The sequence below is a fragment of the Miniopterus schreibersii genome (genome assembly GCF_964146895.1).
Source record: "Miniopterus schreibersii genome assembly, chromosome: 19".
Taxonomy (NCBI): Eukaryota; Metazoa; Chordata; class Mammalia; order Chiroptera; family Miniopteridae; genus Miniopterus; species Miniopterus schreibersii.
In genome coordinates this window covers 18,285,522-18,300,194 of record NC_138119.1, presented here as the reverse complement: position 1 = coordinate 18,300,194, position 14,673 = coordinate 18,285,522, and the positions used below count along the sequence as shown (strand labels likewise).

The 14,673-nt window shown below is 49.5% G+C and overlaps 1 protein-coding gene across 6 annotated transcripts in view; it reads left to right on the top strand.

Annotated features, from left to right (window-relative positions):
- The window catches only part of ASTN1 (astrotactin 1), a gene marked incomplete at its 3' end in the record, with an annotated part of 238,558 nt that overhangs the window by 208,065 nt on the left and 15,820 nt on the right, over positions 1–14,673 (top strand). The gene's annotated exons all lie outside the window — the stretch shown is intronic.

The following is a 14,673-nucleotide window of genomic DNA, read 5'->3' as shown; positions in this document are numbered from 1 at the left end:
TCGCAATGTTCAGGGGCCTGGAAGAAGGAGAGAAGCTTAACAAGAGTTTTGTTCTGCTTGTTCCGTGGGGACAAGCAGTTTAGCTAATCACATATATGGCAAAGCATGGGAATTTTGTAAGTCCGTGTCTAACCTTGTCACCAAGGAGCAAGGGTAGCATCTGTGAGCCTGTCTAAGCCTCACAGGAAGGGTGGTTCTTTGCAGTAAGCCACTTTTCAGAACACGGAGGGATGGCTGGATTTCTTATCTCCCAGATAAGATTCAGCACTGTCACTTCTCTACATTGACCTCAGTGGTAGGTGCCAATATTGTCCCCATATTAAGCGATGACAAAACTGAGTAACAGAGAGGTCAATTAATTTTCCTGAGTTCACAGAATGATCAGTAGGAGACGTGGAACCTATACTCAGGTCTGTCCCACTCCAGGGTGTCCAATCAGCCCTACGTGACGTGGTCCAGACTGTACGTGTCACAGGAGTTCGGAGGAGAGAGGCTGGGAGTGAGGAGTCACAGAGCAGTCACAGAAGGCTTCCTGGAAGGCGATGTTCTGAAGAGAGGGCAGGAGCTCGCCAGGCTGCTAGGGACCGTGCAGATTATCAGGGTAGTGGTAATGAGGTCAAAAAACAGAGGTGAAGGTGGCCAAGGAAAATGGTGCTTTAGGATGTGTTAGAGTTATATAATATTTAAATTTCAGTATCTATCCATAAAGGCTGTTTTCTTAGAACAGAGCCACGCCCATCGTTTAGGCATTGTCTGTGGCTTCTTTCTCAAACAAAGGCAGAGTGGAGTGGCTGCTATAGAAAAACCTAAAATATGTGTCATCTGGCCCTTTGCCGAGGAAGCGTTGCCAGCTCCTGCAGTGGGTGGGAGCGGTCCTCCACGATCCTCTCTTCCCCCCAGGCCCAGTCCAGAGCTCCGTCCCCAGGGGAACCTCTGCTGGTCTGGCCGTCCTAATACCACCTGGTCCTTATTTGATCCTTTATAAAATAGTAATTAAATTCTGTACGTCTGTCTCATCTCCTCTGCAAGACAGTACGTCCTTTGAATGTCGGGATTACACAGGATTCATTCTGGTGTGTTCAGAAGGCCCTCACAGTACCTCGTAAATAGACATTCAATAACTTAGTATTTGCTCTGTCAAATTGAATTGAGTTCCAGGTTGGGTCTTTGGACTTTTGCCTGATGTCAACTGACAATTTGATGTGGGGAAAGTCCTGGGAGGCTGGAGACAGAAGTGTAAGAATGATCTACAGAGATTTCCAGTCCAAAAATAAATAAATAATGGTATCGAGCTTGAGCCGAGTACTTAGCACTGTCCACCCACAGTCTCCGCAGCAGCTACCTGTCGGCAACGCTCCCGGCCCACGGTGTCTCGGGTACAGGGTTAGATGTGCCTCGGCGATTCGGAAATGTGGAGGATACGTTTCCCCTGCCACCGTGTGCAAAGGGTCCTGTTCCCTGGCCTGCTTGACACCCTCTAAGTTTCTGGCGATGGGGGCAGGTTGTATTTTGTTGGTGTGTGTACACGGGCAGCCATGCACACGGGGCGGGCCGCCACTCCGTCGTGTGGCGCTATTTGTTTGACACTAGACTAGAATAATGACAATACCCGGATTGTCCGCCAGGACACTTGTTTCTGTGGGAATGATGAGTGATTACAAGATCCTATAACTACAAGCTCTAGAACCCAATTCATGGTGTATTTCTCTGTGGGGGTTTTGATTCCGGATTGGTGCCCGGGAATGATACTGCTGGGGTCTTGATACCTAGGAAGGGTTAGCTGCTTCTCTTTTCCATGAAATAAGAAAGAATCTAGATATCCTAGCACTAGCACCTAAGTATTATAAATAGTTATTTAAGACAAGGAGTGGGGGCCCCTAAATGCTGCCATTTATATACCAGCCACCCCGTGCAAGAACCATCCAAATCGTGCTACATTTGGGGAGAAATATTTTGCAACTAGAAAGGTTGACTTGGGAGATGAAAAACTTCATTTTGTTCCACTAATGTAGAATTTTTACTTGAAGTGGTTAAAGCTCATCATGGTCATCTTTCTACCCCTTTCCCCCCTAATATTAATTGAAGGATCATCCAACTCCCGGAGAGCTCGGTTGCCAGCATTGAGGGGCCCCTTGGGCCACAGGGATCATGTCACTCTTACCAGGCGTGCTGACAACCAGGGTGCCTGCGAGGCCACCGTCAGGCAACTCAGACATGTATTTCGATTGATGTCATGCTTCACAACTGTCCCTGGAAGCACATTGTCACGAGCTACCTATGAATTTAACATCATCTTTTCCTTCTCTCTCTCTCCCATCCTGTGGAGCCATCGGGGACTCTGCGGTTCCAGGCCTGGGGCCAGTGGGTCAGCCGTAGCCTGGCTCTGTGCCCTCTGGGTCCCAGGCCGGCAGCTTGGCAGCTGTGGCTCCCTCAGCCTCACTGGGGGGGCAAGTGGCGGAGCCCTTCCTCAATCCTGGTTTTGTTTCCCCACAATGCAGGGGAATTCCTATCCCTTTGCTGTGTGGAAGCTGACCTCCTACAGGCCTGCAGCCTGCAAGGACAGTTCTTCCTGCTGAGCATCCGCATTCTGTCTCTGGCCCATGAGAAGCCTTGTTTTGGTTTTGAGCATCATTTTTTATTCCTTATGCATTTATTGAGTACTTACTGGGTACCAAGACTGTGCTGAGTAATCAGAACAAAGGCCACCATTGAGAGCTGATAAGCCACAGCCATGCTAAGGGCTTCACATGCAGTGTCCCATGTACTGCTCAGAACAGTCCTGTGAGATACGTATTGTTATTAACCCATTTTACAGATAAGGAAATTTTAGCCCATAGAGGTTAGTATCTTATGATATGTCTCAAAGCTCTGAATTTCAACCCAGGCCTAGCTGCCTCATATCATGAGATGAGGATTTCTGGATGAAGACAGATCTTTGTCAGCTGAGGTGGTGGCCTGGGATGTGACATGCTCACAGCCTCTGTCTCAGCTGCTTACTTTGCGACCAGACAGGGCTGCTGCACCCCTCTCCAGCCCACACCAAACATCTGCTCTCCTGCTTTCACTGGTGGTCCAGCCTCAAGGGTCCCAGAGACTGGCCTCCTCAAAGCTCACATCCTCACAGGCCCTTGCCTCTGGGAGCCTCTGCTGGCTATGTAGGGTCATGTCTTGCTGGCTGGCTGGCTCTTTGCTCCCTATCAATCATCGCTCAGTAGTTTCTTCATTGAGAAAACAAACTGTGTGCATACAGGAAAGGGTTCGGCATTAAAGGAGACCTTGGCGTCAGGGGCTTTAATGGGTAAAGTGACAAGAAGGCCGTCTTTATTGGTCATATTTGCCAGCGGGACCTTGCAACATGAATAGCAGCCTATGCAGGAACCACCCAGTTATGTCATGTTAACATTTATAACTATTTTAGTATCTGCTATTGTTATAAGTAAAATCACAGTGCCATCTTGATTGTACATAGTGATAAAGTTTTCTTTATGGCACTTGAATGAGATGAGTTAATAATGAAATCTGCTAGTACATACACGCCTTTATAATCATTGTCTGGGGAGAGCTTTAGATCTGGCCTCTACGTAAATCTGGCCTCTATGTCTGCCCTCCCTTTGTTGTACCCCTGAACGGGGCTGTCTGCATGGGTATTGTCTTCTCTTCCCCACGAAGTCCTTTCTTTATGAGACGAATTTCCATGATTGAGTAGATTGGTTCATAGTCGTGTGTAAAAGTGTTCTGACTTTCATCGTTACCACCTCAAGTAGGACACAGTGCTTTTTGTCTAGCAAGATCCAGAAGCAAAGCTACTATAGATGGCCAGTGACAGACTCTGCTACTTGTGGCAACACCCTCCTCGGGCCAGCATGTGGCCCTGCGGCTGGGAGCACGCTTGGTGGCTCCTGGAACCATCCAGGCCAGTGTCATCAGAGTTGGAATCAGTGGTTTCAAATTAGGCTGCTTGTACCCTGGGGCTCAGAGTTGATGCTTGAACAGCTCCATAAATAATAGAGTTGTTTATTTTTGCCAGACAGTAATGATGTTAAACGCCTAAGGAATCTTTTGCCCACTTTTATCTCTTTTACATGTTGGGGTTACTTATAGAATTTTTAAAAAGTGTTCTGACAATATTTGTAAATAAATTACCCTTGCTTTAGGTGATGAATCCTGACATATTATCGGAAGACTGCCAGAGTCAGGATAATTTTTGTGCCTGATAAGTGCAGGTCCCAGCTCCACCCCACTGATTTAGGGAAATACTGGGAAGATCAGGTCATAGAATAATAGAAGTTTAACATTTGGCTGTTAAAAGGGACTTGAACCCATTCTTCTGACTTGCTCCCCCTGCTGTGACGTCACTGACAAGCAGTTGTCCGGCAGCCCCGTGAGTACTTCCGCCAGCCCGGAGCTCACCATCTCCAAGACTGTCTCCAGGTGCCTGGCCGTCCGGACTGCCCTCCCTTTCGTCGGTCTCTTTCCACCTGGGTCACCCTTCACTGAACCAGCTCATGGTGGCTTGACACGGCTCTGTTTCTCTCCATCACCCTGGTCACCGCACTCTCTTAATACAATCGAAGATCGTACCTGTTGGCTTGGCGGCGTGCCTCGCCCATTGCAGGCTTTTCGCCTTGTAACCTGGGCTTGCCCAGGTACCCGCTGTTTCTACCGTTTACAAATGGTGCCGCAACCAGGCCGAGCCCCTGAGCCTCCTCACAAACCAGTGTGGGCTGTAGTCTTATAACGAGAGTGTTATTAAGGTCGGACGGGCAGCTGCAGAGACCAGAGTGCCTGAGAACAGGCCACGCACGGGTCACCGAGAGCTGGAAAGAGCCCAGGCCCCTCCGCGCGTTTTCATCTCAGGAGATGAGGGACTTGTGCAGAATCCAAGATTGCCACCAGGAGCCACAGTCTGAGCTGGTGGCTCCAACGGGCAGGAAAGCGGCATAAATCTCAGTGAGGCAAAGCTAAGTGGTAACAGACTTTAAGTTCTGTCATACATAGTTAATTTGCAGAATAAATTGGTCAGGGCAGCAAAAGGATTTAACATCCGAATTCATTTGAAAAACAGAAGCTAGATGAGTATCGAGAGGAAAATGGAGACGTTACATATTCCCTTGCTGGCTGGGGTGGTATTATTATTGAATAATATTTTTATTAACAATTTCTAGAGGGTTTGGTACTTAAAATATTTATAAGCCAGCCTTGCAGCAGCTCGGCAAGGCACTGAACCGCTGGCTCTGGAGCCACGTGAGCCTCCCGCGACTCCCGCCCGCTCACACCCACACTCTGCACACCGTGTGCAGCCGGGGTGATGCCCGTTTCAGCACTGACGAGGGCTTTCCCTGGACTGGGCTCCAGGGTTGAAGCCGGGAAGGGGAGAGAGGACTGGGCAGGAGCTGGGGCACCTGGGGAGGAGGTGCCGTCAGTGGAAAAGCTGGCGGTGGAGCCAGGAGGAGCAGCGTGTAGCCGCTGACGGTTCTGGAGAAGCTGAAGGGCCCCGTGGGCGCCCCCTAGCGGAGAAACAGTGCCGCGCGGCAGGCGGAGGGAAGCCTCGCTAATCCCACCGTGGGTAGGGCCGAGCTCAGAGGCCCCGTGGCGCCCTCAGCACCAGCAGCGGCTGAAACAGGTGCTGGGAGCCCCCTTTCCTCCGCACCCTCTCTGTTTCTGCAGAGTTTCGTCCCTCTGCTTTTCCCCCGCCATCCCCCTGAGTTTTCCTGGCTCCCTCTCAGGAAGGCTGAGAAAGTCGGGGAGGCACCTGCCCCTGAAAGGTGTGCGGGTGCACACTGCTTCTCAGCTCAGCCCCCGAGTCAGGAAAACAAGACCCGAGAAAAAGCCCCAACCTCCAGGCCAGAGCGCGGGAGGCTCTGGGAGCCCTCCGAGCATTCCCATCACTCGCGCGGGCTTTCTGCTAATGGAGAGTTGAAAGCAGCAGTGCCACAGGTGTTCCTCATTTCCACCTCTCAGCCTGGTCCTCTCTCCCCCCTCTCCCCCCGTCTCCCCCGTCTCCCCCCTTCTCCATGCTTCGCAGTCTGTGGCCAGTCGGCAGGGGTAATCCAGCTCACCTCTGCCCATCGGGAGGCTGTGACTCTGAATCTCTGTCAGGCTTATTTTGATGTTGACAAGAAGCCACACAGCCGCTGCTGGGCCTTGGGATGCTGATGGAGTGGAAACTTATTCCGTCGCCCCTGCGCCCTGGCAGGAAGTCCAGGGGACAGACAGCTCCCAAATGGCCAACCTGTGCATCGTCACAAGCTGTGGATCAAGGGAGAGCTCACCAGTCAATGTCACGGTGTTAAAGGCTATGGACACTGCAGTGGGTTGAGTAATATTTCCTCAAAATTCAGACCCACCTGGAACCTCAGATTGTAACCTTATTTAGAAACAGGGTCCTTGCAGATGTAATTACATTAAGATGAGGTCCTACTGGACTTCTGGTGAGCCCTAAACCCAATGACTGGTGTCTTTATAAGAGAAAGAAGAGGGTGATCTGGACACCAACACACAGAGAAAAAGTCCATGTAACAGCTGAGGGTGAGACTGGGGAGTAGTTACAAGCCAGGGAACCCCGGTGCCACCAGAAGCTGGAAGAGTCAGGGTGGGGTCTTCCCTAGAGCCTTGGGGAGCATGGCCTGCCAGCCCCTGGATTTCAGGCTCTCGGCCTGCAGACTGGAGGGATACATTTCGTTGTTTTAAGCCACTCAGTTGGTAATGTGCTGCGGCAGCCCTAGGAAGTTAGGAGGGAGAGACTTGATGAGAACAGAAATCTTGGCAGTCCACTCAGAGCCCCTGAAAGGCGTTTGGTGAACAAAGAAATGGGACCATCAGAGGCAAATGAAAAATTGGCATCATGTAAACATTACAAAGAGTGGGTGTTAGCTAATGCATGTGCCAGTTTATTGCAGTTCAGCCAGGACTGAGGAAGCGCCTACAAAGTACCAGGGCTGGGCTCCAGGACCCGAGGATGAGTAAGTCCCCCCCGGAAATGAGCGGGACAGAGAAGACATTAAGCCAGACTCAGTCTGCCACAGTGTGGACGTGCTCCTCTAGACATGGGCATGAAGGACCAGTGGAATCGCTTCTAGGGGTGACAGGAGCAGAGGACGCTCCATAAGTAGTCAGGAGGGAGCAAGGCAGGACAGACAGACGTTTTGGGGGGTGCAGGGAGGACAATGATTTCGGCCCAGTCTAGCACACCCCTCGCACATGTGCACTTAGTACGCGCCTCCTGATCCTTCCACTGAGCCACCTCTGGTATCAGGCCTGGCCTTTGTGACGAACCCCAGTGAGGCTTTGGGTTGTCACTAGAGGAGTTGCAGGCAGAGACCAGGAAGAGCTAAAATCCCTTTGCTTCTTTCCATCCCTAAGTATTTGTTGAACCCTTACCAAGGGCGGGGCATTGGGTGAGAGCCACGCAGCCCACCAAGACGTAAGGCAGCCTTTTGCCCCTGGGGACCAACAGTCCAGCTCAGCGGTTTTCAGCTGGTGTGCTGCCAGAATTTTTAAAACATGCATTACCTGACTATTTAATCAGGGGCGCTGACAAAAAATATATTTTAGGTGTGCCACAGAATTTTAGTAATTAGTTTATGTGTGCTATGAGATGAAAGAGTTGAACATCTGGTCTAGCTGATGAGAAGGGTTCATTTTTGAAGCCAAAGCTTTAGGGCGGCCCAGTTATTCTTGGATTATGTTTCTGTTCCTCATGGGCTGCGTGGAGCTGGGTCTCCGAGCGCTGGTTGCATCTCAGCTGTGCTCGCCGCTTCCTCTTCACACCAAGGTTAAGAGTGGATGGGGGTCATGGCTCGGCACAGGCCATCTTTGTGTTATTAGTCCCTTGGGAGGTGCTGCCATCCTGCTATTTTTTGGACTCAGCCTCTCATCACAAACGGAAAGTCACTCTGACTGACCAAAAAGAGGCTGATGGAGGCTTTGGTGAGTTTCGTCCATTTGTCATTAAATTAACGGTTCACTGCCAAAGCGGACTAACCAGTTTGGGCAAAGACAAAGCATCGCACTTACACCAAAACTTCAGTTTCACATGAACCTAATTAGCCGGGAACCTCAAACAGGGAATCATTTGTTTGACAACACAGCCATTTAGAGGAGGCAATCTTAACAAAATGGGACCTTATATTATTGATCAATTCTTAAAAAAACCATTTGGGCTGTAGGTGCCATTTTATTTCTGTCTCCCACAGCTTCCAAATCTGCATAGTCATAATTGATGAACAAAATGATCACCTGGAGGCATCTTGGGGAAAGGTTTAATCCTGGTTGGTGGGCAGTGCTTCCTGGGGCAGGCAGAAAATCGGAAAACTGCATTTTTAGAGAAGAAAAATGTCAACAAGGATTGGAGGAAATGTAAGCATTTTCTGGCTAAGTATCAATGAAACAGAAATTCAATTTTCCAAAAGACACCTTTGCTTGAGCCTCGCAATTAATGGCGCTTTGCTGAGGTGCCTAGTGGGTCTTGACGGCCGCTAATTACCACACTGGACCCCCTTCACCCCCAAAGATGCCGCTCACACCTGTAACAAAGACCATCTGCTATTTCCAGAAACTTCCCAAAGAAATACCAAAGCACTGGGTCTGAAGTGTACAGTAACTTTAATTTTAGAACAGAAAATAAAGGCTGCATCCCCACAAAACGTTTTTTAAACACTGAGTTCAGTTTTAGGAAAGGGCAAGGACATAAACTCTGTGGAGCTGGGCCTTTTCCTGGACACGTTGAGCAGTGTGAGCCAGTGGTTTTCCAGTACTTAACCCCCAAAGAAAGATGTGCCCCTCAGAGCCACCGGGGGTGAGGAGTGTGTGGCTGGACGTGTGGCTGGGCCCGGTGTGCAGGCTGAGACCGGGCGCAGGGGAAACTGCAGAGGAGGCCGGTGTTCACGCCTCCTCCTCGAAGCCCCCCTTGGTTCCAGAGTGCCTCTCGCTCGCTCTTGCTCTCTCTCGCTCGCTCTCATTCTCACAACCACCGCCTTTTTGCTGGTGACGTGGAAGGTGTGATCCTGAATCCCAGTATGACTGCCGTCACTCTTCCCCTCCCCAGACACGGCGATGCACCTTCCATCTCTGCCACTGTTTGGTGTCCATGGCCTTGCAGGCCCAGGGCACCAGCCGTGCCCTTTGTGACTTTAGTGGATATACCACTGCCCACTCCTCAGTGCCAGAGTTGGCTACTCCTTTCCTTAAGCTTAAATCCTTGAATCCCGAGGTAGTTCATCACCCCAGTGCACGTTAGTGAACTCTGAGAGGCAAGTGGTGTTTCACAAAGTTAGCAACACGTACTTTGCCAGTATTTCCGTCAGTCTTTGCAACTAGATTGTCTCTGATCGATGCCCATTTGTACCTGAAAGTAGCAGAAATCGCTCTGGATTGATGCCCCTCTTCTTAGAAGAAAACTAGACCATCTCAAAAGAACCCAGGACAGCCAACAAGAAAGGAATGGAAACCCCAGCTACCCAGTGAGTACCTACAGAACACAGACAGTCGTTACTTTGTACACAGGTCATTATAAGTGATTTATTAAGTCAACACACACTTGTAGACATTCAGTAAATGTTTGTTTAATGAATTGTCGAATGCATTAGTTACGTTACATGTTGGGCACTGTGGGATATTGCAGTGAAGACTGAATGTAATTTCTCCCCTCAGGGAGCCCACATTTGATGGGGTGGCTGGTGGACAGGGCACGTAAGTAGACAGGCATCGTGAGAATAATTAAATTTAGAGCATCCTCACTGTGTCCCAGGCGCTGCTGAACTCTGCTTGTGAATGGAAACAGTTCATCTTTACCACAGTCCTACTACATCAGTTATTGTCTCCATTTTATGTATGAGAGCGCCCAGGCCCAGAAAGGTTGAGAAACTAGCCTTAATTACACAGCTGGCAAGTGGTAAGGTCAGCAGTGAAACCAGGCAACCTCTCTGAGACCTCACACTGTGGACCACATCGCCCTGGGGCAGCAGTGGGCAAGCAGAGAGGCGGGTGGTCGGGGTAAAGAAGGTGCTTCAGGAGCCTGGTGATTGATTGGGAAGCAGGACAGGACCAGCAGTGCAGCCGGGATCTCTGCCTCCAGCACCCGGGAAGGTGGTGCCCTGTGCTGAGCTGGGACCTACAGGAGGGGACAGGTGCTGGGGGAGTGCGGAGGCAATGGGGGCAGCAGTGGGAGCATGTTGAGGCCAAGGCGCCTGTCGGACAGCCATTTGCGTGGATTTCCGAGCAAGAGTGTTAAGGTTCTGGTACTTACGGAGGAGACCCCGGCTGGAGATGTGGAGTTGGCTATCAGAATAATGCAGCTTCCTTTTTACGGGATTGTTCGAAGCTTTGGTGAGGGGTTGGACACTGTTCCCAAATGCTTTGGTTTTATTATGTTTGACTGCTTTGAAAACTTGAATCTCTTATCATGACTTAATATATTCACTCCCCCTTTTCCCTCTGAAATATGTATATGGAGAGATGGATGGATGGATGGATAATAGTAGGTAATAGGTAGATGGTAGAGATAGATAGATGATAGATAGATGATAGATAGATAGATAGATAGATAGATAGATAGATAGATAGATAGATAGATGATAGATAGATACATACATACATACATACATACATACATACATACATACATAGATATGGGTATATACACCTAAACTAGGCAAGGTCTCAAAGATGAGGAAGACACAGTCCCTGACCCCAGGGACTCATCTCACAGAGATGCAGAGAAGTGGCCAGCTTTTGTGCTAACCCTTTTTCCTCTGATTATTAATCGATCGTATTGCATTTTGCTCAAAAAGTGTGTCCCATGGCGGGTCTGGGAGTTCAGATTAAGTCCATCCATAGTCACCTGAACCTCCCTGTCCACAGACATGATTAAACATCTTGAGAGACTGATTCGAGCCTGGATGGGTGGACAGAAATGTGACCTCAGGACACCTGGTGTGAATCCTAAGGAGGGGACTGGGGTGGGGATGGGGGCTAGGGCCTGCAGTGGAGGTGGCAGTGGGCCCAGGGCCCAGTGTGCCGTGGCCATGTCCCATTTGCTCAGTGTCAGACTTTCTTTGCTGCGAATCCGAAGCTGTCTCCAGAAGCTGGGCTCTGATTAGCTTGCGTCTGATCTCTTCGCTGCCTAATGAACTACCTCTGTACTCTGGCTGTGATGTCATTAGCATTGCATTGCCTTGGGCATCAACTCGGGAGAGGGATTCTTAAAGCAGCCCCAGAATCCTGCAGGAATTGTACCAATTTTCTTTATAACAACTAATTCGCCTCCTTGACCGGTCAGTTCCCACCAGCACAGCGGCCCGGCCTGAGGATGGCTCAGTGACTTTTATCACCCGCATGTGCTGCTGAGTCTAGGTGGGTCAGTATGTACATGCCCAAGGCCACGGGCATGGCCACGGTGAGATTTTGAAGGTACCACGATATTCTATGGGGGAAATTCATCCACTGTGTGCTGTAGGGTATAGATTTAGCCTCAAGCAAATGGCATTTATTTATAGCTAACTGTATTTGCAAAATGCTTTGCAGTCTGGGGGTTGTGAACTACATTTCAGGTTGGCTGTTCTTCCAACTCGTCAGAAACCTAAGTGCCCTGGCTGGACTCCAGCGCCTCCCCCGAGAGCAGCGGGTGGGTTCTGCAAACGGGTGAGCGGAGGCCACAGCCACACTCGGTGTTCTCCATCGGAGGCACCTAAGCCAGTTATAATCTTTGCTGATTTCTTATGTCCAGGGACTGTGTACTTGTTGACATAGAATATATTCATTTTATTTAGAGACAATGTAGTGTCTCAAATTACTACAGTATTTCTACCCAGCGCCTAGAGGGTGGAAGAGGGGAGAAGCACCCAAGGGCTGTAACTGGAGTGGGCAGTGGGAGGAGGGGAGCCACCGAACCATAAGGACGTAGGCCGGAGTCATCTCCCTGCCACCTCTCCCGCCCACGCCTGCAGGAGGGGGAGTTAAAAGCAAGTGTCAAAGATCAGACCCTCCTGCAGCTTTTAGGACTCACTTGCCACAGATGTGATGGTTATGGGAGCTCTCTTCAGGCAAAGGGAGATTTATCTGGGCTTTCCACCGGACTCCATCATTTTAAGGAGCATTTCCCAATTGTATCTTTAACCGCGCATGGAAAATGCGTTTCCTCCTTGAAAAATCTCTCTCACACACACATCTCTATTCTTTGCTGGAGCCTTTCGGGAGTTTGCTGCTCATCGCTTCTGTGTAAATCCAGCTCCTTCTAGGCAGCTCCATCCTGTGTCATGGGGGGACCAGAGGGCAGTTAGTCTGGGCCTCCAGCAGGGCCCTTTTTATCTGGACCGGAGTATGTATTTTCAGGAGAAGGAAAACGTGATTCCGAATTAAAACGGGAGCTGGGCGGCCTCCCACCATGTTCCTTTGCACCCTCCCTCCCTCCCCTCTCTTCTCCTTAACCTTGCACCTGGCCCAGGTCTGAAGGATACTGGGTGGAGGGAGGGGGGTTGCTGCACCTTGATTTAAAAAAGACTTTTATTGACTATATTGAGGTAGCATTGGTTAATACAGTTATATAGGTTTCGGGTTAGCGTCTTGATTTTAATTGGGAAAGCCAGAAGACAGCAGCAAAGGGAGCAGCCCCTCAAATGTTCACAGCAATTAAAGCCTTAATGATGGATTGCTGGAGGGCGGGCGGGCGTCACTCAGCTCCAGATTGCGTGGCATTGCAGTGCCCCCTAGTGGCCCCGCGTGATTGTCTGACCCAAACGTCCTGAGCCCCGATCCATCTACACCTGGATCTGGCTGTGGGGGTGAGGGGCGTTCCTGCATATCGGGATTAAAGGTGAAAGAAGAGGAACCTCCAGGCATTTTATTTTCTCCCTAAAGCAAATTTGACTCCATGTAGGGATATTGAGGAGGATTTTTATTTTCTCTTGATGATCTTGTATCTCTCGCTGTATATTTTTCTCCTTAGGCTAAGCTGGATGGAATTGTTTTATTCATTAATTTTTTATTAATTTATGGAGAAAAATTGTGCCTCTAATTTTTTTTTTTAAGTAGCCACGTGTTACTTTCCCGTAAGTTTATTTTCTCTGATGCCAATGCAGCGGCTCACAGGTTTTATGGCACCATTTCTTTCCCCTCACAGGAGTCGTTTTAGACTGGCCGTAGCCACCTAGTGGTCATTTTGTGGGAACCTTTCCCTGCCTCTTTGACATGCTCAACCAGGAGGAGGGCTGTGGGCTGATAATGAAATGCATCTGATTCTAAGAGGCCTGCGGGCTAATCAAGATTTAAAACTCTTATCTTGAAAAGAAGCACTGTATCTTTACTGCTGTTTTTTAAAATTTCATTCACTTTCCCAATGAATGAGGGCCTGTTTTTCTAGAGGTAATATCAGGAATTCAAAGGCCTCACCCCACCCTGCTTATCCTTGCCAGGGGTTGGGGGGGACTTTACAAACACTCCCAGCGTGAGTGGCTTAAGCCTGAATGTCAGTCAAGATTTACACATTGGTTGAAGTGACTTTGGGACTGGCTGGGGTGGGCTCTGGGGCCTCCTGTTTAATAACATCATTCTCGGTTTTGGTGTGGGCAGGTATGCAGTCCTCTGAAAGTCCAAGAAGGGCTTGAGCTCAACTCTGGATCCGTCATTAAGCCAGATGCCAATGAGAAATGAATTCTAGCCCATGTTTATAGTCGCTGAGCGAGCCCTTTGCCTTAGTGCGCAGGAGGAACCTGCACCCGCGGGGCTGTGGGATAAAAATGCCTCCCTCACCCGCGTAATGGCGATGCTCGCCTGCGAAACAGCAGTGCTGAGGTGCCTCGTATCGTACAGCAAACGAGGGGGTGGCAAAGCGCTTCCAGGACCCCATAAGAGGGAAGTCAATGAGCCGTACCTCGCAGTCACCTTCCAGAACCACTTGGCAAAGCCTTCCAACCAGTTCCCCAAAGATCTGGCCCATCAAACATCACAGTCTTGCTGAGTGTGTCCGAGAGGACAGAGTGGATGGTCTGTATCTGCCCATAGTTTCTAAAAGCCCAGTGACCTCCCTGTAACTGTTTCATGTTTGGGACTACAAAGGGTCAGGGAGCTCTTACGGAGCCCAGGCCTTTTTGCCGGCCGACTCTACTTCCATCTTCCTATAGAATTAATAAGTTAAGTGGAAAATCATGGAGGCTTTGAAGAGAAATACCAAGCAGTGCTTTCTTCCATAGGGGAAAAATTATTTTCTGGTAGGCATTTTCAGTGTTTGTCACCAACAGTAAACTAAGACACACATACCCCACTCCCTTTTACTTATCAATCAGGGTGATATGGGCCCACCTCACTTTTCTCATCTATGAAATGGGTGTAATGAGAGAATTCCATGCAGAGAGCTGGTACAAGGGTTAAAGGAGGTCTTGATCAGATACCACATTCCTGGTACATACAGGCTTGGTAAGTCTTACCAACAGTTATGGTTAAAACTATGATGATAATTCGACGTTCTAGCCGTCGTCACGTGCTTTCCAGTCATTCTGGCCGTGATTCATTAACAATGCCAGAGGTAGGTACTGGTGATACCGCCATTCTCCGGATGCCGAACGAGCACTGCTGTTAATTGTTTACATTATCGCTGACAGTCATCGACCTGCACACAAGCTGCAGAAGCGTCCCCGAGAGGGTCAGTGGAGCTGATGCTGCTCAGAAAGGAAGCATCCT